The sequence below is a fragment of the Acinonyx jubatus genome, chromosome C1 (genome assembly GCF_027475565.1).
Source record: "Acinonyx jubatus isolate Ajub_Pintada_27869175 chromosome C1, VMU_Ajub_asm_v1.0, whole genome shotgun sequence".
Taxonomy (NCBI): Eukaryota; Metazoa; Chordata; class Mammalia; order Carnivora; family Felidae; genus Acinonyx; species Acinonyx jubatus.
Window position 1 is genome coordinate 39,539,089 of NC_069381.1, and position 24,188 is coordinate 39,563,276.

A 24,188-nucleotide genomic window follows, 5' to 3' on the forward strand; every position below is an offset into this window, starting at 1 on the left:
TTCAATTCCTGCCATCCCACTAACTGGAAGATCTCAGTGTCTTTTCTTACCTCCAGATCTACAGGGCTCATTTTTCTCTCTCTTGCTCATTCTCTCACTCTTGCTCATCATTAGGGATGCACCCTCCTTTTCTCTTATCCCACTTGGCTAGGGAAGGAACAGTCCTACCATTGAGTTGCTTAGACCCCTGGTGACTTAGTAAAATCATTTTTTGGATATGCAGGGGTGGAGGTAGGTCAGAGTGGGCTAAGAAGTGCCTTTCGTCTAGTCCCTTTCATCCTTGAGCCTGTTTGCTAGTCTGGACCTCTGTGCCAGATGCTTTCCTCACTTACAGTGATGTTTTCTCTTGGGACCCTGTTGTTCTTATTGTAATCTGGCTGCTAACGCCCCTATCCCCATGACCTCAGTGCCCATCAGTTACGCTTATATATGTCTGAGCCTTAAATATGAACCATCCAAGTTCTCATTCATGACGTCTATGTCAGCCCGGGGATGTAGCTAGACACTGGAAGGGCATGGAATATATGTAGAGTCCTGAGCCTCCTGCTACAGAATAAATGATTAAATTCTCTAGGCCTCAGTGTCCCTATCTGTAAATGCAGAACCAGGTCTATGTGAATTCAGCTACACCATGCTGACACTAGAAGGAACCCAGGGGAAGGCTCGAGGCCCAAGAATACATAGAACCAGTCTAGGAAGAAGGGGAGGGGGAGAAATGAGGGGGAGAGGAAGTTTTCATCAGGTGCTGAGCTTTCACTGCCAAAAAATTTCTCACAAACAAACCCACCCCAGCAAAGGAAGCTACTGTCGGCTGGCACACTGCAGAAAAGAAGGCGGGCATGAGGCCTCATTAATCCAGCAACTGTGGGATCAGTTGCAGATACCCCCAGCCCACCCACTTCTCACCATCTGCTGCTGCTGCCGCGGAGCCGAAGGCGTGCAGCTCTGGTGGGCGTCCAGCCGGCAGCCGGCAGAGGGCCTGGACCCTAAACTGTGGGGCAGCCTCAGCACGGGGACCCGCGCATTCCCTTGAGCCAGCTTGGGCCCCAAGGGTGTCTCCTACCCTCCGTCCCCACCCACCAAGCCACGCCATGACCCTCAATGAAGTTCTGCTTTGAAAGCAGCTGAGGGAGAAGCCTCAGTGCCCCAAACAAATACTAAGCAAATAAAAGACTAAATGACATTGATTGAGAACCCACTGTGTGCTGGGCACATACCTCATCTCCCACACTCCCCCCAAACCACAGTAAGGCTCCGAAACTAGTTCATCATAAGCCTTAATGATTTCAATACGCATATGGATGATGCCTCCAATATCCTGGCTTCTCAATTCCTCAGCCTTTGCTTCCCCTTCCACCTCATTACTCCCTTCCTGCTCAGACCTCAGATCTGAACACCCTAATGTTAGTTTCAAATGTCTCTGTCAGTGCCTACGTCCTCTCCCACTTCCTCTGGGAAACTGACTCAATCCCACTGGGACTTTCAATTTGCCTTGTACTGTCCCTTTCCCCCTCCCCCACCCCCACTGTCCTCATTCCCTCCCTAGCCAGTGTAAATTCCAAGATCAAACATCTAACCCTGCCTTGCATGCATTCATGATGTCCTGGCCAGCCCTCATTCCACTGCACCTGCTAGCTCTCCAGCTACTCTTCTCCTGCATCTTCACAGCTGCACATGACAAGAGGAAAATACATGCTAACGCCCCTCAGTCTCCCTTTAAATTAGGGACCACTAGCCTCACAGGGCCCCGAGACTACTTGCAGTAGCACTGTTTCTCTAATTCATTTTCTCTCCCTCCCTCTTGGATGGCGCTTTCCTGCTTTCTCCTCACTTTTCAAATTTCCAATTCCCCCTCCCCCATCTTCATTCTCAAGCAAAGACCCTGCTTCCTATCCTACTTTTCTGTCCATCTCTCAGTTTCTTCTTCATTTCTTTGACCTCTAAATGTTGAAGGCTGGTTTCTTGGGCCTTTTCTCTAACTACATTCACTCCCCAGGATCACTCATCCAGGGTCATGGCTTTTAGTATAATTAATGTTCAGATGATTCTCATGTGTATTTCCAGCCCAGATCTCTGCCCTGAACTCTGGAGCCAAATACACAATTGCCAAGTTGACATCTCCACCTGACTGTCTTAAGGACATCTTATACTTAACAAAAAAAGAATAGCTTTTTACCCTCCTGTCCACCCAACCTGCTCTCTTCACCGTTTCAGCAAATGGCAGCACCATCCTACCAGTCGCTCAAGCCAAAACACTTGGGGTGACACTAACTCCATTTGCTTTTCTTCTATCCTTTAGAAAATTTCCCCTTCATGTAGAGATTGGTACCTATTTTGTTCACTATTATGACCTCAGCTCCTGAAAGAATGGCACTTAGTAGGTGCTCAATAAATATTTGCTAAATAAATGAATAATTAAATTAATAGCGATGAATGTCTTGGGCACCAAGTTATTCATCCATATGCTCATTAATAAATAATTACAGATTGGATAAAGGCTGAGAAGGAAGGTGCTGTGGGAGAAAATAACAGAGGGGTTCTACTTAGGGTAGAGGTCTTCTCCCTCAGAAAACGACTTTGAAATGGAACCTGAAAGATGAGAAGGAGTCATTGTGGAAGAGCCAAGCAAAGAACATCAGTGCAAAGGCCTGGAGGTGGGGAGAGTTTGAGGGGATCTAGGAAAGAAACGAATGGACAAAAGGGGCAGAAGAACAGTGAGGGAAGAAACAGAGGTGCCAGCAGACTTTGGATTGCTAAGCAGGGCCAGATCATGCAGGCTTTTGCAGACCTTAGTTAGGAATGTGGATTTTACTCTTATGTGGATCCTGAGAAACTTAACAGAAGACCATGGGGGAGGGGGAGGGGAAAAAAAGTTAGAGAGGGAGGGAGCCAAACCATAAGAGACTCTTAAAAACTAAGAATAAACTGAGGGTTGATGGGGGGTGGGAAGGTGGGGAGGGTGGGTGATGGGCATTGAGGAGGGCACCTGTTGGGATGAGCACTGAGTGTTGTATGGAAACCAATTTGACAATAAATTTCATATTAAATAAATAAAGTCCTCAAAAAAAAAAAAGAATGTGGATTTTATTCCAAGGTCACTGAGTTCATTTGTCTTGTCAACTTTCGAAATAAAAAATGTGGAGTAATGTTAAGACCTGAGGATCTGGCTCCCTGTTCTGCTAGGCTTACACTATGTGACCTCTAGCAACTATCTCTCCCTCTCTGAACTCCACATCTATAATCTAGGGATAACCACTTCTGATCTGCTTACCTTGTAGCATTGTCTTTAGATTCACATGAGGTTAGCCAGGGACCTTCAGAGGTGTCACTGCCAGAGCTTAGGGGGCATTTTAACCAGACTGTTAAAGACTTGGACTAAGCAAAAGGGAAAGCTAGGAATGGTTTGCACTTAAAGAGGATAAATATGGTTAAAATCAGCACAGGCTGTTTTGCTATGGTATAAATTAAAAAGTATCTCCTAGCGTTGCCTGAGGCTTTCCAGCCAAGTTCCTGGCATTCGAGAAGACCCGTTGAGAAGTGACCTGCTGACAGAAGAGTACCTGGAGATGGAAATTCTGTCCTGTCAAGGCCCTCAAGTGAGGGCTCACTTTGCGTATCCCCACTCCTGCCCTGACCATTAACTCTCCCCCTCCTTCTCCCTTTGCTAAGGCTTGCCACACCCCATCTCTCTGCTCAGGGAGAGCTAAATATAAAATGAAAGCAACTGTAGCCACTGCTGTCTTGAGGTCAGGACACCCCCGAGAAGAATTACAAAAGGAGTAAGACATCTGAATCAGGCTGACCGGTCCCATGTGCCTTGGTGACTTAAGAGAGCCAGGCTGGCGTTCCAGGTCATCACCAGCTGGGCAGGGTGGTGGCTACAGGCAGCACCTCCTCCTCCACTTTCAGACAGTTGCCTAGGGCTGCTCAAGGGAAGCTGAAGCAGGTCAGGGAAAAGAATAGACTCCACATGCTAATATGGCCAGGCCTGGCCCAGGGATGGGGTCTGGGAGCTCAGAGCAGAGATAATAAAAATGGCTGCTTTTTTGTGAGTACAGACCAGGAGCCAGAGGCTTGAATACATTCTCTGTAATCCTCCTAACACCTCTTTGAAGCACACAGTATTTTCCCATTTTACAGGTAAGAAATCAGAGGTGCGGAGTTGTCAGATGCAATTTTCCAGCATCGTCAGCTTGGCCGCAGGGAAGGTGGGATTCTAGTCCAGTCTGTCTGACTCCAAAACTTATGAACTCTTTCCGCTAAGTCTCACTACCTCCTCCAGGGATATTTGCCTCATCTGACACAGCCAGAGGGAGGGGACCTCTAAGGCACATTTGCCCCTACAGGTAGAAATTTAAGAATAGTTACCTTATCAGACTGTTGAAAGGATTCAATGATTTAGCACTTGGGGGAGCACATAGTGAGTGTCTAGTACATGTTGGTCCTGGTCACGATTATGGAATTTGAGCCAGCTTCCATTTGTACCTTCATCATTCCTAATGATTTCTGATGTGCCCTGTGACTGCTCTTCTCCTGCTCTACTCCCTATACGCACACCAGATCTCTAAAGCAAGACACAGCCACTGTGGAAAAAGCATGGATTTGGGGTCAGACCAAAGTTCAAATTCCCACTGTACCACTTACTGATCTAACAACAGTTAGTTTCCTTTTCTAATAACATGTAAATAAAAGTATCAACTTCAATGGGTTTCTGTGAGGGCTAAATGAAAAAATATATGCAAATCACACCTGATAAATAAAGAAAACTCTCTGTAATGATCGTAAGGCCTGTGTCAAATCTTCCCTACTAGATGAAAAGGTCCTTGTGGCAAAGATTTGGCTTCTTATGAACACAGATTCCCTGGTCCCAGCATCTAGGACAATGTCTGGAACTTAGTAAATGCTTAAGAAATGTTTGTCAATGAATATAGAGTTTTGTCAATAATATATTTTTTTAAGACCCTGAGATATAAGGCAGGTAGCACAGACATACCAAAGCAGATTTGACCCTTCCTCTCTGAAGCTGACATCCAGTTGTCATCATCCTCATACACATTAAGAATTGGACACATTATTAAAATCTCTCAAAGTGACTTCCCTCTCAACTATCCTTCAGGCTGCAATGAGATGACAGAGATCTGACATCTTCATCACACAATTACTAAAACACCCTTTTTTGAGTTACCATTTTAAAATATTTGCCTAGGGACGCCTGGGTGGCTCAGTCGGTTAGGCATCCGACTTCAGCTCGGGTCATGATCTCGCAGTTTGTGAGTTTGAGTCCCCGTCGGGCTCTGTGCTGACAGCTTGGAGCCTGGAGCCTGCTTTGGATTCTGTGTCTCCCTGTCTCTCTGCCCCTCCCATGCTCGTGCTCTATCTCTCTCTGTCTCTCAATAACAAATAAACATTAAAAAAAATTTTTTTAAATAAATAAATAAAAATAAAATAAAATATTTGCCTAATTTAGCTGGAGTTTGGGTTTAATTACAGGAAGAATGTGGGCTTGGGTTAGGTTCCGTTGAATTTAGGGAAGGGGGAGCAGATAACTGGATTTCTTTCACGTGCTGAAGGACTTCTGCTGGTTACAGAACTCCCAAATAACTCTGGGCCAGTCCAAATAAAGCAAGTGACACCAAAGAAACTTGGAAAGCTCTTTGGAAAGAAAGAGAAGGTCATGGAGCAGGAGACTGAGAAGGCCTCAATCCAGTTAAAAATATTTCTGTGTCTCTCTAGGGCCTTAGAACACAGGTCAAGATGCTTGGCCTGACTGGCATTCAAGACTTCTATGAATGATCTGGCCACACCTCTGATCTCTGCAACCTTGTCCCATATGCACAGCTCTCAATGACCATGGGCCCCATTGACTTTAAGGACTTCAGGGCTCTTTCAACTTCTTTCCCTTGACCAAGGCCCAGTTTTATATCTTTTTCCTATACAGTGGCCTAAACTTGACTGGTCTAGTTTATCAACCAATAAATACACATCAGGGTCTTATTATGCACCTAAATTGGCTCTAGAAGCTGGGGAGAAAGCAGTTAACAGAACAAGTAAAATTCCCTGCCTTCAAGGATGGAACAGACAATAAATGACCGCATAAATAAACAATATAGTCTTTTAAATGCTATGATAATTGCTTACCATATTAGTTCCTTTTCTCTTTTTGCTAGAACTGGTAAGGGAAGGGACAAAACAAAATCTGTGCTTGATTCAAGGTGTAGTTTCGGGGGGTGCCTGGGTGGCTCAGTCGGTTAAGTGTCCGACTGGGTTTTGACTCAGGTCATGATCTCTAGGGTCATGGTATCAAGACCTGTGTCAGGCTCCACAGAGCCTGCTTAAGATTCTCTCTCTCCCCCTCTCTCTGCCCCTCATCTCTCTCTCTCTCTGTCAAAAAAATAAAAATGTAGTTTTGGAAACACCTTTGATGTTCTTTTTTTTTTTTAATTTTTTAAAAAGTTATTTTAGTTTTGAGACACCGAGAGAGAAACAGAGCACGATGGGCAGAGGGGAGGGGCAGAGAGAGAGGGAGACACAGAATCCCAAGCAGGCTCCAGGCTCTGAGCTGTCAGCACAGAGCCCGATGCGGGGCTTGAACCCACGAGCTATGAGATCATGACCTGAGCTGAAGTTGGACGCTTAACCGACTGAGCCACCCAGGTACCCCAACACCTTTGATGTTCTAAATACTCATGGAAATACCCTGTACCTTCCCCTACCATTGCACTGAGACCCATTAACTGATGTTAACAGCGCATTATATTGTCCTTTGGACTAGATGAGGAGCTGCTTGAGGGCAGGGATGGAGTTCTGTCCTCACAAAGGCACTAGAGACTATCTGCTGAATGAATGAGAGGAAGATTGTGCCAACACTGAACTGTCTGTCCTCTGACCCCTAGTCATAAACCTTCAATTCATTTATACAAACATTCTGCCACTCTTGCAGTGAATTGCCCTAAGCTCTAAAGTGGTCTACTGAGGACCTTTGAGCTGGGATCCCTGATGACATTATAGCATCCAGGAAATGAGCATTTTCCAGCCCAACTCCATGAAAATAATGATTGAAAACATCATTATCTAGTGAGCACCTTCTATTGCCAGGTGCCATGCTAGTTCCTTGACATAGAACATCTTTTTAATAACTAAAAAGTTCTCCTTGATAATCCTCCCAGTGCCAATAACTGTGAGAAATACATGGAAATTACTAGCTGCTATCAATATTACTGTGTCTAAAACTACCGTTTTCCCCTGCATTAGAACAATCTGAACATTGTTAGGCAAAGACATCTAAGCAATTTTAAAATTATTTGAGTCATGACAGAGAGACTCACAACTGAAATATTTACCTTTCAATTTCAGGTGAGGATGTTCCCAGAGATGGAAGATGTGACAAGTTCCCACATCATGTGAGCATCAGAGAAAAGTTCCCCTGACAAGTCACGTGCAGAGGTGGGAACCGCTGATTAAGGAGAGGATTAATTTTATCTTCCAAGTATTTCTGCCAGGGAAATACTCTTAAATTTGTAGAATGGTGAGGCTGGAAGGGTCCTTTGAGGTTTCCTGCTCTAACCCAGTGTCTTATGAATGGGGAAACAGAAGTGCATCCTAATTGTTCAGACTGCTTCCTTACATTTCCTGCTTCAATCCCTCCACTGCATGAGAATTTATTGAATGAACAAATGAATACAAATGAGGGAGTATTTGGATCTTGTTTCATCCATTCATTTACTCAACAAATACTGAGTATTTACCGTTTTCCAGACACTGTTCTAGGGACTGGGGATACAGCAGTAGACAAAGCAGAAAAAAAATCTCTGCCCTCATGGAGTTTACATTCTAGAGAAAGGAGGTGAACACTAAAACTATATGCATACATACATGTTAAATGGTCATAAAAGCTAGAGAGAAGAATACAGCAACAAAGAGATAAGGAGTGGGGGAGGAGAGTGGAAACTTAATTAGGATGGTCAGAGAAGGCCCCTCTTAGAAAGAGATAGAAGCAAGGAAGGGAGCCATGTGGATATCTAGTGGTTAAAATCCAGATGGAAGGAATAGCAAATGTAGAGGGCTGGAGTATCCAAAGAATCCTGAGGAGGCCAATGTGGCTGGAGTAGAGTGAGCAAAGTGTGAGATTTCCAACATGATTCCAGAGACCAGAGACATGATAGGAGACTGAGGAGGGGTGCACCATATTGTAAAGGTCCTGTGCCATCAATGGCTGGTTTCCTCTCATATCATTCTTCTCTGTACTTTTCCCTTGCCCTCTGGCTTCTGGTTACATTTGGCCAATGGGAGGCACTAGCAGATTAGAGAGGGAGGGAATAAAAGCTAAGTATATCTCTCACTCTCTCTATTTCAAGTGGTATATCTAGCAGGGGCTACTGCCCCCCATGGCTCCAGCTCCCACCAGACAAGCCTACCAAGGTTCAGGCTCTGGTGGAACAGCTCCAGTCCTTGGGCCCCTCCCTTTATTCCTGCATCCCTAGGGAAAGTAGCAGCCCCTTCATTTGCTAATCTCACAGTTGCCTCACCTCCTTGGTTGCTCTTTTAGCTCTTCTAATACCTCTGTAACTAACTCCCTGCATTAAATGATCTCTACTAGATTACCTGGTGTGAGTTGTGTTTTGCCAGCTGGACCCTGACTAATCCAGGCTCCATAGGCCCTTGTTAAGACTTGAGCTTTTACTCTAAGTGAAATGGGAAGCCATTGGAGGGTTCAAGCAGAGGTGGATGAAGGACCTTGAAAGCCTGAATGAGGCATTTGTTTTTCCATAAGCACTTCTTGAATTGAAAACACTTAACCAAAGTCACACAAAATATGTGATGAACAGACCTCTGGTGCCTGCTCTTCTGCTCTCCACTCAGTGCTCAATAAATGGCATTGAGAATCCAGAAATTTCAAAGACAAGAAAAATAATTTGCATATTCTTAAGCAGTTTTGCTCAGGACTCTAACTCTTTGAAGACCTTTGCGGGTCAGGAGGGGAGATGACACTGTGCAGAGGAAGACTTTTATCTGTTTGATTTCCCAGGAGTGCCAGCAGAGATGGAGAAGAAAGGCTAACCCTTAGGAAGCCCTTGCAACATCCTAGGCACCCTGCCAGGCAATTTCATATCTAATGGCTCATTTAATCCTACAAGGACACTACTCAGTGGATATTATTATCTTTATTTTGCAAACAGAGTTTCTGAGTTTCAGAGTGGTTAGGTAACTAGTCTAAGGTCACACATCCTCCTTTTCCATTGACAAGTGGACGAAGGATCAGTACAACCCTCCAAGGTGGCCATCAAAGCCGTTGAATGAGGAGTCTTTGGGCAAAGTCATTGGACAAGAGACCAGGTCTTCGAACTAAAATTCATTTTCCCTCTCTGAATCTCAATTTCCTCATCTATAAAGTAGCAATAGTATCAATGAAATCCATTTCAAAGGATGGCTTTGAGGGTTAAAAGAAGCTACTGCATGATAAGAGCCTTGCACATTTTAAAGCTCTATATAAAAAGTTCTTAACTTGAGGTTCCTGCCTGAGCTTTGAGGTCCATGAACCCCTTAAAGATGATGCTAAAATTTGTATGTAAAGGCACAAATATGCTGGTCCTGCAAAAAATGTGACTTTCTTCATGCCTCTTTTATAGGTAAGCATCTTGCTGTGTGGATGGTGATTCCATTTTATAAAGAAAAGCTTTTCTATACTACATGGCTTCCAAATGTAAACCAACTAACTGCTGTGTAGACTATGTGCTCCGGACTTTAGGGGAAATTCAAAGGATTTTCAAGAATAATTTCCATTACATGTGATTTTTGCCTCACAGACCATCTTTAGAATTTAACCTCTGCATAAGATGTGACTCCTCTGTGCTTTTGTGGCAGGAGGGTCTGTGACTCCCAGCAACAGATTCTCAAAGGAGGTGACCCAAAGTTGGTTGGAAGCACCATTCTAGACAAATTTTGCAAGTGTTACCATGTTTTTTTTTAATTTTTTTAAATGTTTATTTACTTCTGAGACAGAGAGAGACAGAGCATGAATGGGGGAGGGTCAGAGAGAGGGAGACACAGAATCTGAAGCAGACTCTAGGCTCCGAGCTGTCAGCACAGAGCCCGATGCGGGGCTTGAACTCACAAACCATGAGATCATGACCTGAGCCGAAGTCAGTCGCTCAACTGACTGAGCCACCCAGGAGCCCAAGTGTTACCATGTTAATAGTGAACATACTACGGTTATTGTCATTACATATACATTTATTGAGCACTTATTATGTGTCAGATATAGTTCAAGAAATCCACGTCCTCAAGGCTTATAGTGCTGTGGGGATACCAAACCATATGCAGCTGGCAGGCTTCTTGGAGGAGATGAGATATGAGCTGGATCCCAAAGGATGCTAGGAACCTTAACAGGTGAAGATGATAGAAGAGCTTGCCAAGTGGGAGGGACGTCTTGAGCAAAGACATGGGGTGGAGAAGGTGGCAGGGTCAGCTTAGAGAACTCCTAGTTGTGACTGGAGTACAGGTCAAGATGTGGGATGTGCAGGGAGGAGGCAGAAGTACTTTTGGAGACAGAAGTAGGGCTTGGCTATGGAGACCTTCAGTGTCAGCCAGGCTACAAATTCTCTTATCTGTCCCAATATCCACAACTAACTCAGCCCTTTAACTCCCCCAGCACCCATTCCAGGGCTCAATACCTATGGATGCTATGGGAGAAGGAGACCCTTAACCTAGGTAAGAGCAAGACAGACCTGGAGTCTAGTCCTGATTCATCCACCATCCAGTTGTGTGACCTTAGACAAGACTCTTCCCTTCTTTGAACCTCAGCCTCTTCATCTATAAAATAGGATGTGTACTATCTCTCCTGCCAATAGTACCCAGTAGGGTATTTGGCACTTTGTGGGAGCTCACCTCATGTTAGTTGAACTGGGCTCTTGGAGGCCATCTAATGAGACAGTGAATAGTCAAGTGATTAGGAAGAAAGACCAAAGACAGCCTTAAAGTCCTGTGTTATTGTGGTCACTGACCTTGAGAAGCTCTCACTCCATCCAGAGGCAGCAGACTCAGCCCTCTCCCCTCACGCCAAGCTCCCTCTACAACAAAGGAGACAGGAGGGAAAGTCATCCGTTGCCTAGGCTGACCCAGACGCTGGAAATCTCCCAATGCATGCTAATGCCATCGACCCTCACCGAGCTGTGCTAGGTTTTCAAACAAGCTTATTTGACTCTGATTCACCTCTGGAGAAAAGAAAGGTTACATTATTGATATGAAAAAATACCAGGAACAAAGTCACCCAAACAACAACAATTCTCCCCAGCCTTCAACTTTCACAACTTCTACTTAAGTTTAGGTGACAGGCCCTTCTCAGAGAGGCCATCATGCCATTATCTCCTCACTTGATTACCTAACAGATACTCACTTTGAGCAGAACTTGAGCCAGACCCTGGGAGCACCAAGAGAACACAAAGCAGACCCTGTGTTAAAGAAGCTCTCAATCCAGGGGCAAGAAAGGAGCAAAACTATGGACCCAGAAAGCTGCAAACATTAAGATGTGATTGATCACAGGGCAGGATAGTCCAGAGTTCTGTGGGAGCCAGAGTAGGGAGCACTCACTAGCTCGGGATAGGCAAGGCCATAGAGATTTTGAAGACACCCAGCCCTATACAGGCTAGGGCCAGCTGCAACCCCAGCACTCCCTTTCACCACACCTGCTCACACCAACTGCACCACCATGCCAATAACTCGCAGCTTTTCATCTGTACCAGGCCATTTCATGCATTCACACCAGTGATAAGGTACATAAAAATAAGACTTGGGAAGCAATAATGAGGCCCCTTCATGGAAGACAGTTCAGACAAGATCTCACAGGGAGATGCTAGAATGAGTAGGAATTCACTCGAGATGTCCAGGGACTCTGTGTGCCATGTGGGTAGAAAGGAAAGCATATGCAAGGGATGGTATGGAGTTACTATAGCATAAAGTGAGTGTGGGGGAATTTGTGAGTTGATGCTGGGGGCAGGGGCAAGTAGCCAAGGGCCTAGGATGCCAGTCTAAGGAGTTAGGACTTTATCCTATAGGTTGATGGGGAGCCCTTCACGGGTTGTAAGCAGGGCAGTGACTTGGTCAACCACCATGACTCTGGGGTGCTTGAAGTAAGTTCAGAGGAGGCTGGGCTTCTATAAATTGGTGGAAAGAAAGCTGAAATCTAACCCAAAAGCAAGAAAGTGCATCGCAGGTCCCAACAGAGCCTCAGCCAGTGAGCAATCCCTCCCCCTCCTAGCGCACAAGGACCCAAGGACTTCCCAAGGTCACCCTAATGGCCTTTGATGTCTAGCATTTCTCTACCACCATCCTAAACCATCTCCTTTCGGCAGGTTCTGCACCAAGGACAGATTTGATGGTGAGCAAATGGCTCACTGGAGAAATAAAATGCTTGTGTTTCTTCAGCAGGGAAAGCTGTCGGGGTTTTTTGTTATCATTATTATTATTTTTCTCTGAGCCAAACAAGTGACAGAACATAATAATATCATTTATTCTAACTTGCTCTTGCAAATCAGAACTTTTTAATATTTTCCTTTCAAATGAAAATGCCATTTATCATTATCAAATGAAGTGCTAATGAAAACAACATGTCTAAGAAACACATTCACACAGCAGAGCATGATGGAGCACCTTGTCAGCGGTCCATAGTCTCGCCGTTAATTTGATTTCTGCCAAAAATCACTTAAGTGAGACTTGGGGTTTTTTTTCCCCTCAATGCTCCAGGCCCTTCTACTGAGGTCTGTTTATTCCCCTCTCCTGAGAAGGCTCTGAAATCTCAAGCCAGTTTTAATCTGCCTTTTAATGGAATTCCCATTGATTGCATGAGGGATGTGTGTGCACGTCAGGGAGCATGGGGGGCTATGCTTGCCTGCCTGCGTGTTACTGCTCATTTCTTCCACCCAAAACATATGTGGCTGTGATGTGTCCTTGTTTAGGTATGTGTGTGTGTTTTTGTACTTCAGTTTGGGTGTGCCTCTGTAGATGATTATGTGTTCGTGTCCTTAAGCCATGGGGACAGTAATTATGTCTATTTGTTCCCCACTGTAGGCCCAGCTTCTGGCCTATTGCCTGACACGTGGTAAGCACTCAATAAATATTTGCTAAGTGAATGTTAAGTGAATATGTCTGTATGTCTTCATGAGGCATGTATTTTTGTCTGCATGGGTTCATATCTGTGTTTCTATTTACATGTATGGGTCCTTCAGGGCAGGAATTATCCCTGAATCTCTAGTGCTTTGTACAGTGCCTGGCACATGGGAGGCATTCAGTAAATGTTTGTGGAATGAATATGTCTATGGGTCTCCATACATTTTTTAAAAATTGAGGTAAAATTGACATAACATAAAATTAACCATTTTAACTGTACAGTTCAGTGGCACTTAGTATATTCACAGTGTTGTGCAACTATCACATCCATCTAGTTCCAAAACATCTTTATCACCCCAAAGGGAAACCTTGTACCCATTAAGCAGTCACTCCACACTCCCTCTCCCTCCAGTCCCTGGCAACCGCTAATCTACTTTCTGTTTCTATGGATTTACTTCTTTTGGATATTTCATGTAAATGGGAATCATACAATGTGTGACCTTGTGTGTCTTGCTCCTTTCACTTAGGATAATATTTTTAAGGCTTTCAATATATGTTTTGATATTTGTGTGTATTTAAGTCTATAGGTGTGTATTTATGTGTGGGGTAGTTGGCACCAGTGCTGTGTCCTTAGGACATGGGAAAAGGCCTGACAGCTGAGCAATGAGGAAAACTTCTTTTGCTGTGCTTCCACCCCCCTTCCCTGCCTGCCACCTCTGAGCCTCTGCGTAGGCTGTTCCTCAGCCCAGATCACCTTTCCTCATCCCGACCTTTGCCCTTGCTGGGAGAGCTCTGAATGATTCCTTGGTGATTTTTCCAAGGGCTACCTATTCCAGCCTTTGCCTACCCCAGTCTGCGTTATGAAACCCTTCTCTGAACTCCCACTACCCTGTGCTTTCTTTTGTCACTGCCTTGCTCCACTATGTGGTCAGTGTTTGTCAACTTATCTCTCTCCCTATGATCATGGGCTCCTAAGGGCAGGGGCTGTATTGTCTTCACCTTTGCAGTGCCAGTGCTTAGCATGATATTTAGCTTATAGTGAGTGTCCCAGAAGTATTGCTTCAAAGAATGAATGAATTTCTAATAAAACACATTCCATGTAGAGAGAACAAAGTGTGCAAAAGCCCTGAGGCATGAAAGAGTACATTCATTTTTAAAAACTATACCAATTTGGTATGAAGTGGAGCCTAATATGTGTGAATGAGTAGGAAAGTGAGAGTTTAAATAGAAAGCAAGAAGTAGAAATGGGCCCATCACAAACCACCCCAAAGAAAATGGGAAGCCCCAGCAGGGTTTACAAGGGTGTGTCATAGCCCAATTTATGGGCTGCAATGCTTCCTCTAGCTACTTGGTGCAGAATGATTGGAGACAACCAGGATGTGATAAGGGTGAACCATCTAGAAGACTACTGCAGAAGTCTAGGCAAGTGGTAAGCAGCTTAGTCTAGAGTGGTGGCAGTGGAATTGGAGTCAGAGACTTGAGCAGTGCTCAACAAAGCATGGGTTGTGAACTGGGGCTAATCCATGAACTATTACCAGTCCACAATGAGAGAAGTACATCAAGAAAAGGTGACAGCAAGGACTTAGAAACCTTTAGAGCAATTTGACATTGCTGAGACATTTTTATTGTATTTTACAAAAGTATTGGTCCAGAACATATTGGAAATGGAAAAATAAAAGGTCCTTCACAAGGTAGTTTAGAGGACATACTAATGAATGGGGTATGCTGGGGACAGGGAGAGATTGGAAGCAGGAGTGCTCCCGGCAAGACTGTCAATGACAGGGACCATGTCTGAAGTATCTCTGTGTCCTCAGGACCCCTTTAGGAGGAAAGGCTTAGAAATCCCAGGGTTCATCAGGAGCTGAGGGTCCTGAACAATGTCAAGACTCCCACAGGATTCCAGGAAGGGTATCTTAGTCCACTCAGGCTGCTATAACAAAATACCATCCACTGCATGGCTTAAACAATTGAACAAAAGTTATTTCTCATAGTTCTGGAGGCTGTAAGCCCAAGATCCAGGCACCAGCAGATTTGGTGTCTGGCAAAGACCTGCTTCCTGGTGCATAGACAGCCATCTCTTTGCTGTGTCCTCGCATGGAGGAAAGGGATGGAGACATCTCTGTGCTCTCTTTAAAAAGGGCACTAATCCCCATCATGAGGGCAGAACCCTCCCAAAGGCCCCACCACCAAATATCATCACACTGTCGTTAGTTTTTAACATATGAGGATATAAACATTCAATCTATAGTAAAAAGTGAGGACAAAAAGCTGGGTCCAAAAAGAAGGGATCTGGTCACAAGCCACAGAGGATTCAGGCTATGCTTTCTGTGCTTTCCTCCAGCTCTGCCTTGCTCTGCTGAGTGTGAGCTTCTGTGAAAACTGAGAGTCTTCCCTGCCCTTCACACCCTATGCTTAATCAGCCACTGAGCACAGGAACCTCAAGAGCAGTATAATGTGGGATTGAGAGCTTGAACTCTGGAGCCAGACTGCCCAAGACTGAATCCTCACTCCACTACTTACTAGGTATATAATCTCTAATCCTTGAATATGATACATACCCTTTCAGTTATGTTTCTTTGGGTTATTGTGAAAACTAAATCAGTTACATGTCAAGCATTTAGACTGGTGCTTGGCACATGGCGACAGTTCTATGTGTTTGCTTACTATGGTTACTGTTATTATGTTGGTTGTTTCTGTTTCCTAAGTATCTCCTGAACAAATCTGCCCCTCTCTCCATTCCTTGTACCACTGCCCAGTCTAGGCCACAGACACAGCAACAACCTCCTCCTCAGTGGCCTGTCTTGCTTTGAGTCATTCCTCACTGCACTCTGGCCACAGAATGCTATTTCTGAACCATGAATCTGGCCATGTCACTTCCTGCTTAAAACCCAGCAGTGGCTGTCCATTGTCCCCAGGATGAGGTTCATGCTCACAGACATAATTCACAAGGCCCTCTGTGATTCAACTCTTTCTGGCCTCTCATAGACTCAGCCTTTGCCACCAGGGCCTTCGCCCTCCATGTGTCAGCCACATGAGCCTCTCTCAGCTCCCCAGATGGCCTTTGCATTTTCTGCTCCCTCTGCCTGGGCCAGCACCCCCAGCTCCTTCATCAAACCAGCTCCTCTGCCTCCTTCAAGGCTCAGCTCAATAGCCACTCTTTCTGAGATGCCATCCCTTATTCCCCAGGCAGAACTAGGAACCCATGTTCTCTGTTCCCATAAGCCCTGTGCTTCGTTGACATAGCACTGACCACACAATGTTGCCTTTACTGTTACATATCTACCTCCCCCAACCATAAGCTTCCCTAGGTCAGACCCTGGGCGTGACCCATCTGTGTAGATGCTCAATAAACCCATATGAGATGGGATTGAATTAGAACCAGCCCAATATTGCATTTTAAGTGCCAGAAAGCAGAATAAAGTGGCTGGATCCAACTTCTCTAGGAGAGGCTCATGCGTGGGCAAAGGGAGCATGAGATGTTCTTTTCTCACACCGTCCTCTTCCTGCTGCCAACCCCCTCCTAGCCGCGTGAGTCTCGTGAGTTGACTCCAGATGGGATGGGCTTGGCAGTGGCTGCCTGGCTGTGTGCCCACCACTCGTGGGCGCCCAGGAAACACTTGCTCAAAGGAGCTGAGCATCACCAAGCAGTCCAGCCCTGCAATTCCTACGTGGGGCCTCGGAGAGAGGAGTAGGTGGGAAGCAGGAGGTGCAGTACCTGAATCTATAATATCTCTGGGCCTCAGTCTTCCCCTCTGTGAAATAGAGTCAAAAATCCCTATCTTAATGGTTGTCATGGGAATCAAGGAGATCAAAGATGCAGGCATATAGTGAGACTTTCTACTCCTGCTTGATTCCTGTTAAGTTTCTTGACATTACCAGGGAAATTGGGGTGAAGAGAGTGAGGAAAAGCACAGTTTTGAGTAGGGTACCACTTTTGTACAGCACAGACAGGAAGGTTCTCTGCAAATATACAATATCTTCCAAGGATCTGGCTCATTTTTAAAAGCACTCATGGATGGTGAACGTGGATACTGATTTGTAATGGTAAGGAAGTAGAGATAAGGAGTTCAAGAAACACAGGATTGTGTGTATATGAAAGAGAAGTAAACTGAAATACCCTAATGCCAACAACAACTAACATTTATAGAGAGTACTTAGTATGGACAGAGACTGTATTAAGTGCTGTATATGTGTAAATCTTAGTTAAGCCTCACAATAACCCTATGAAGAAGGTATAATTACCATTATTCCCACTTTACAGATGAGGAAACTAAGTCAGGGGAAGTTAGGTAAATTGCCCAAGAACCCATTAACACAGAGCCAGGATATGAACCCAAAACCATCTGATTCCCAAACCCTTGCTCTTTCCATCCTGTCCTGGATATTGTCATTGGTCTTCAGCTCTATACCTGCTGTTCTAAACTCTTCTGGGCACCTGTAGAGCGGGAAACCTATAACTACACTTCTAAGATTCCTGTGCCCACTGGGATCCAGTCTGATTCTACAACTGGAAAGCACACGTGTGTGATAAGAAAGCCAGAAGAAATTGATGTCATTTTCGGCTTCTGTTATCCACAAGAGTGTGAACTCTTGGGTTGTAGGAGCTGTGCCGATACCAGTTCCAGGAATGTCATGGGGGTGAAGCCTCCACGCCTCCCCCTTTTCCTTTTCTAGACCAAGAGCAGTGATGGCTTCCTTTTGGTACTGATTTCTGGGGAGCGCCCCCTTTATTTCCTCTTTTGTTTTCCAACCCCTCCAATAGCTTTATAACAAAGTCTCTTTGCTTGAAATACCTAGAGGGGTTTACTTCTCAACCAGACACTGGCTGACACAGTATTGCTTTCTACTCCTTCAATTAAAGGGAATAGCCAGTTATAGGATCAGTGTGTCTGCCAAACAGACTGAGGGCAAGGCTGAGGACTCTGTTGGATAGTGGAGGTCTATCAGGGAAACTGAGGCAAGCATCCACTGGGCCAACACCAACAAAGGAAGATGTGGGAGAGTGCTGCCAGCTGGTATCCAACATACCAGGCTTGGGCTTTGGGCCTAATTCCAGAATCCACCCACTCTTGAGGTTGAGCCCCAAAGCCATCCCACCAACATCAAGATTGCTCAGGACTTGGGTAATGCAAGAGAACCTTGGGGCTGGCAGGTGAACAGGCCAGGAGATGCAAGGGTAACAGGATATCTTCTGCCTGCTTCCACTACCCCTAGTAACCTATCTACTTTGTGTTGTCTGTTCTCTTCATTTGGGAGCCTGACTGAGAATAAACTTTGGAAATTTGACAAACCTGGGTCCCCATTCTTCACCAGGTAGTTCTGTTAGTCACTTAGCCCCTCCACCCAACCCATGATCTCCTGGTTTATAAAAGGGAGGGGGACTGTCATGCCCACTGAACAAGTGTGAGGATTGAGTGAAATAATGTGTGTAAAGTACCTAGCCCAGCTCCTGGCCCATTGCAGATGCTTATGTGCATCCCTGCTCTCTTCCCCCTTCTGAATCATAAGCTCCCTTATTTAGTTATTTAACAGATCCTGTATGTGTGTCTCTCAAGCTCCATTATAAGGTCTGGGATAGTAAAGATCATGTCATAGCTTTCTTTGCCTTACTCAGAGCACCTAGTTCATTTAAAAATAATAATATGCTTTTAATAATAAATAAACCTTCACATTCATAAAAAATAAAAAGAAGAAGATGGGAAAATAGAAATGAGGCTTCTCCACTCGGCATGAATATGGGGCATTGAGACAGGCTGCAACTTTAGAATCTGCATAATTTATTTTAGTATAATTCATTCCTTTTCTCCCTACCTTTCTCCTTCCTTCCCTCCCTTCCCTTTTTTCCCTTAAAGATTTATTTTCCAACCCTGGAAATGAATATAAATAGGTATAGCCCTTACCCTAAGAAGTCCAGATTCTAAGGTGGGAAACATCATGTAAACAGGTGCATATATGGGGCATCAACACATCCGCACAGCAGAGAACAGTGCCATGATGAAGGGAAACACACTGGTGTAGAGACCACACAGTGGATGCTCCCTGGAAGAATACTGTTCTGTGCTAGTCATAATGGCAAAGTGGAAAGTATGACATGCAAGGGAAGGATGGGAAGACACAACAAAGGAGTCAGGCCAACTGCAGTTGAGAGCCCTCTCAGCTGTGTGGCCCAGGATAGCTCGTGCTTCCTGTATGAAACTCAGTTTCCTCTTCTGTAAGAGGAGTAATAATATTTGCCGGGCAAGGTTGTCATGGGTTTGATGGTGATACAGAAAGGATTTGGCATGAATTACGTGTCAGTGGATATCAGGTCCCTTCCACCATTATTGTGACAATGGCTTTTCCTGAAGGAGAAAGGAGATTAAAGTTGGAAGTGTGTGGGGCCAAGATACCTCTTAAAGACACTTTGCTGGCTTCTGCATGTGGAATGCTTCCCCACATTCCCCAGTGGGTCTCCCTTCTGAGGAGGACTTATTGTTAATTATAAAACATAAGACCCTGGGCTGGGGTGCCTGAGTGGCTCAGTCAGTTAAGCATCTGACTCTTGACTTTGGCTCAGGTCATGATCTCATGGTTTGTGAGTTCGAGCCCTGCATTAGGATCTGTGCTGACAGTGTCGAGCCTGCTTGGGTTCTCTCTCTGTCTCTCTCTCTATCTTTCTCTCTCTCTCTCTCTCTCTCTCTCTCTCTCTCTCTCTCTCTCTCTCTCTCTTTCTCTCTCTGCCCCTCCCCTGCCACCTCTCTCTCTCTCTCTCAAAATAAATAAATAAACTTAAAAAAATAAAACATAAAACACTGAATAATGAAGAATCCAATCCCTGCCCCCACTCCAACACACACATCCCTAAGGTTACAACCATCCAGAACATAGTCAGGCCAAGCGACTTACTGGATTTCAGCAAGCCCCTCTCAGCTCATACCTCCACTGCTTTTTAAGATTTTGGACATCACAACACAAGAAGAAACCAACCCTGACTTTTTCTCTCCCTTTTCAAACTAAACAAGTTCCTGAACTTGTCAAACATAGATGCAAAATTATGAAAAACAATCATAAGCAAAAATTCCAGTTATTAAAATGTATGGGGACTAATTATTGATCTGATGATATTCTGAATAAAAAGAAAAAGACACGCTTGGATAAACGGAAATCTTTTAAAGTCATTAATATACATGTGTTTATTTTTCCTCGTCCACACTGGAAGCTGCAGCAGGGCTGTATTGTCTAACAAATTAGAGGGGGTGACAATGCCATGTTCAGCCTGATGTGTGATGTCTCTCCACTCAGACTTATTAGTTTCTGCCAAATTAAAACAAGGGATCCCTCCCCACTGCAGGCCACAGGAATGTGTAATGCAAATACGAATGCTATTAGGAAGACTTTAACCAGGGAACCTGCACAATGTTGTTTTTGTACCAACAGAACACTGCTGGACTGAAACTGGGCCCTGTCAGCAGGGAAGCTCTGCCAGGAGGGGGGCACTTGGTTCTGTTCCTGGAAGGCTGCCCCCCCCCCAACGTGCCACTCCCTTGTTTTCCCCAGCACCTGTCCTTGCATCCTCCATGTGGCACCACTGCCCTGCAAGTCCCTTCCAAAATGATCGCTGCTCCTCTGATCCTTGGTTTTCCCATCTGCAAACTGGATCTCCTGGTGCCAGAGAGCAGAATGATGATGAAGAGCTGACAATCCAAAGTCAGGCAGATGCAATGTTCTAACTGTGGTCCCGAGTTGTGTAACTTCTCTGAGCCTCTGTTTTGTCAGTTAAACAAGGAAACAACTCTCATATAAACCCCAGTGGACTGTCTGAGGATCAAATCAGATAATACACGAAAAGCACTTAGTCAGAGCTTGGCTACATAGTAGATCGTCAATAATTTGTCAGCTATTGTTATTACTGTCTTTCTCACAGTTAAATAAAATCACATAAAGTATGCAAAAACAATAGACACAATGTCTCCTCAAAATATTTTCTCAACTAAAAAGAAACTGGCTCTGAAGTCACTCCCAGCATTTTTGGCTGAGCCAGGTGCTCTCTGACGGTTCTTTCTCTCTGTCTCTGTCTGTCTCTCTCTCTTCAGACTCCTGCAGGAAACTTCGGTTCAGGCCCTTCACATCAGGGTGTGTTTGCAACAGGCTTAAGTATCTCTGTTCATGTATGCAGTTCTCACCATGTGAGGCCACATGGCAAATCCTGCCCGTCTCCAGGTGTGGATCTCTCTAGGAAGCCTTTGGAGAGGCCCCTATAGTATCCCCTCTGGTACCTTGAGTTCTGGCTGTTCCTGCAGGTGTCCATCTGCCCCACTGGAAAGTGAAGGCCTGAAGGGCAGCGCCTGAGTCTTTCCCAGCTCTGGGCTCCAGGGACGGCCAAGCACAAGGGCTAGTCTGGGAAAATGAACAGAGTAACTAACATCTATCAGGCATTTGCTCTGGGCCTGGCTCTGGGCTAACCAATTCACAATCTCACTGAACAGCACAGTACTTTATAAAGTAAGAAGAAGCATCACACAATTTTACATAGGCTCAGGGAAGTCAAGTCCCTTGCCCAAAGTCACACCTCCTGTGAGTGGGGCATCCCGATCACACTGCGCATCTGTCTCCTCCAGGGCTTTAACCACTCCAGAGCCACTCTGCTGAGAGGGGAGGCAGGAGGAAAGAGGAGGAATTGCTTCACCCCCCTCTCTCAGCTTCAACTAGGGTAGGGACATTGGTTGGGAAGCCAGTCGTAGCATATGCAAATGAAAGGTGACAAGAGTCTCAACAGGGTGTGCTGAGAATGGAGAGATGCTTAGGGAAGGGCGGGTCAGGATCCCTTCACTTGCTGAGTGAGAGAGTGCTGAGGGAGATAGCAATGGGTAGATAGTGGTGCTGTGGTCAGAAATGTGGACTGTGAGCCATCACGTTCATCATCGGCATCGCCATAGGTGGATGTAATTTCATGCCAGGCATTGTACTAAGAGCTCCACATACGTGATCCCACTCGGGCCTCACAGAAACCTTGTGAGAAGGTATTATTGTCCCCATTTTACAGATGAGAATATGGAGGCTTTCAAGCAATAACTTATCGGGACAATTTACATTGAAAATGACTCAAATCTCATAAAATAAACATTTTATGATCCATTTAAGCCATGAAGTATGTGCCCTGGCTACTCAGTCCTTCCCCCTGACATATAGAGGTTGGGGTGTCTTGTGTCCCCACTTTTGCCTCTAAGTCACAATCTCAGCATCCTGCGACTCTCAGTCTAAAGCATTCCCCCAGCACCTCTCCCAGCAAGTTTACCAACTAGAAGTCGGAGGCATCCAAGAGTTCTCAAAGGGGGCAGGCAAATCAGCACCCCCCTCACTCATGTACCCAAATTTCTGATGTCCTCCTGAGGTCCACAGTCCAGTGCTCCTGAATCCCTGGCTTTTCTGCTGCACTGGCTGCAGGACTCACTCTGGCAGCCCGGGTGTCAGGCTCACAGCTACTTGGTGCCCCAGCCCCTGGAGTGCTATCAGAATTGGGTAAATGCAGCTGTTCTTTTGAAGGAGTAAGTTGAGGGCACTTATCAAATCAACTTCCTAATGAATCTTTTCAGGTCTGGATGGAAGCTGTTCTGTTACTATGGAACTTGGCTTGATTTGGAAATTAATGTGGTAATTTACAGCCACTCTGCCAGGCAAGAAGATTAAAAGAGAGTGAGAGAGAGAGAGAGTGAGGGGAGGGAGACCTGCAGGGGCAGAGCCTTAAGAAGCACCAGCCTGGGGTGTGTCTAGAGAGCTGGACCACACGCACTGGTAGAGCCGGCATTTGGAACTCAGGTAGAGAAAGGCACTCCTCAAAGCAGACCTAAAAGTCAACACTCCACACCCTCTTCTCTTTAGGGATGATAGAAAGATGATAGATTAGATAGATAAATGATGATGATGATGATGATGATGAGAGAGACATATATATGATATATATATCAGAGAGAGAGAGAGAGATCATAGACAGACATTTACTGCTTCTAAGATTTTCTTAGTATTCCAGGATTTACTTCCCATTATTATTACTTTTGCCATGTCCACATGTCACCAATACCATTATTCACTTTCTATTTTTCTTTAGATTTATTCACTTTTATCTTAAATAAATTTTATACCACTATCATAAGTGGAAAACCAATATTACATACCAGGAAGGGAAAATAAATGTAAAATTAATTATACTGAAAACAAAAGTTTAAGTATTAAATTCTGGAGAGGTCTTTGCCTGCCCAAGGTTCTCAGTCTGAAGCCTCACCCCATTTGGGGAAAAGCAAGTTTTAGAAAGATGCTCAAGACATATTAGTACAAAGTCAAGGTGTACACACCTCTTGGAATCCACTTTCTCACTGTATGAACCAGTGCTATTTAATGCGATGACCTTTGCAGTTTATTTAACAAACATTTACATAGCATATCTTATGAGTCAGAGCCCATTCTAAAAGTTCTTTTAAAAATTAACTCCTGGGGGCCTGGGTGGCTCAGTCAGTTAAGCATCTGACTTCTGCTCAGGTCATGATTTCACAGTTTGTGGGTTGGAGCCCCACGTCAGGCTCTGTGCTGACAGCTCAGAGCCTGGAGCCCACTTTGAATTCTGTGTCTCCCTTTCTCTCTGCTCCTCCCCTGCTCACACTCTGTCTCTCTCTCTCCTTCAAAAATAATAAACATTCCAAAAAAAATTGAAAATTAACTCCTTCCCTATTTAATTTGTATAATAACCTTGTGTGGTACAGCACTATTCCCATTTTAGAGAGAGGAAACTGAGGCACAGAAGAGGTTCAGTAACTTGCTAATGGTCACCTCAAAACATCTTACTATTGGGGCGCCTGGGTAGCTCAGTCGTTTAAGTGGCCAACTTCGGCTCAGGTCATGATCTCGTGGTCCGTGAGTTCGAGCCCCGCGTCGGGCTCTGTGCTGACGGCTCAGAGCCTGGAGCCTGTTTCAGATTCTGTGTCTCCCTCTCTCTGACCCTCCCCTGTTCATGCTCTGTCTCTCCCTGTCTCAAAAATAAATAAACGTTAAAAAAAAAAAACCCTCTTACTATCATCTGAAGTCATGTGCACTTTGGTGAGTCAGAGCATCGCAGA

At 45.0% G+C, this 24,188-nt stretch overlaps 1 long non-coding RNA gene across 4 annotated transcripts in view; it reads right to left on the reverse strand.

Moving 5' to 3' along the window:
* The window catches only part of LOC106974313 (uncharacterized), a 102,070-nt gene that overhangs the window by 20,078 nt on the left and 57,804 nt on the right, over positions 1–24,188 (reverse strand). For 2 of the 4 annotated variants that reach the window (XR_008294852.1, XR_008294850.1), the window contains exon 8: positions 11,001–11,066. The exons of 1 other annotated variant lie outside the window; for it this stretch is intronic. This is a non-coding gene — a long non-coding RNA (uncharacterized LOC106974313). Of the gene's footprint in view, positions 1–4,368; positions 4,584–11,000; positions 11,067–24,188 lie in introns of all 4 variants that reach the window. One more of the 4 variants, XR_008294855.1, reaches the window with a different exon arrangement.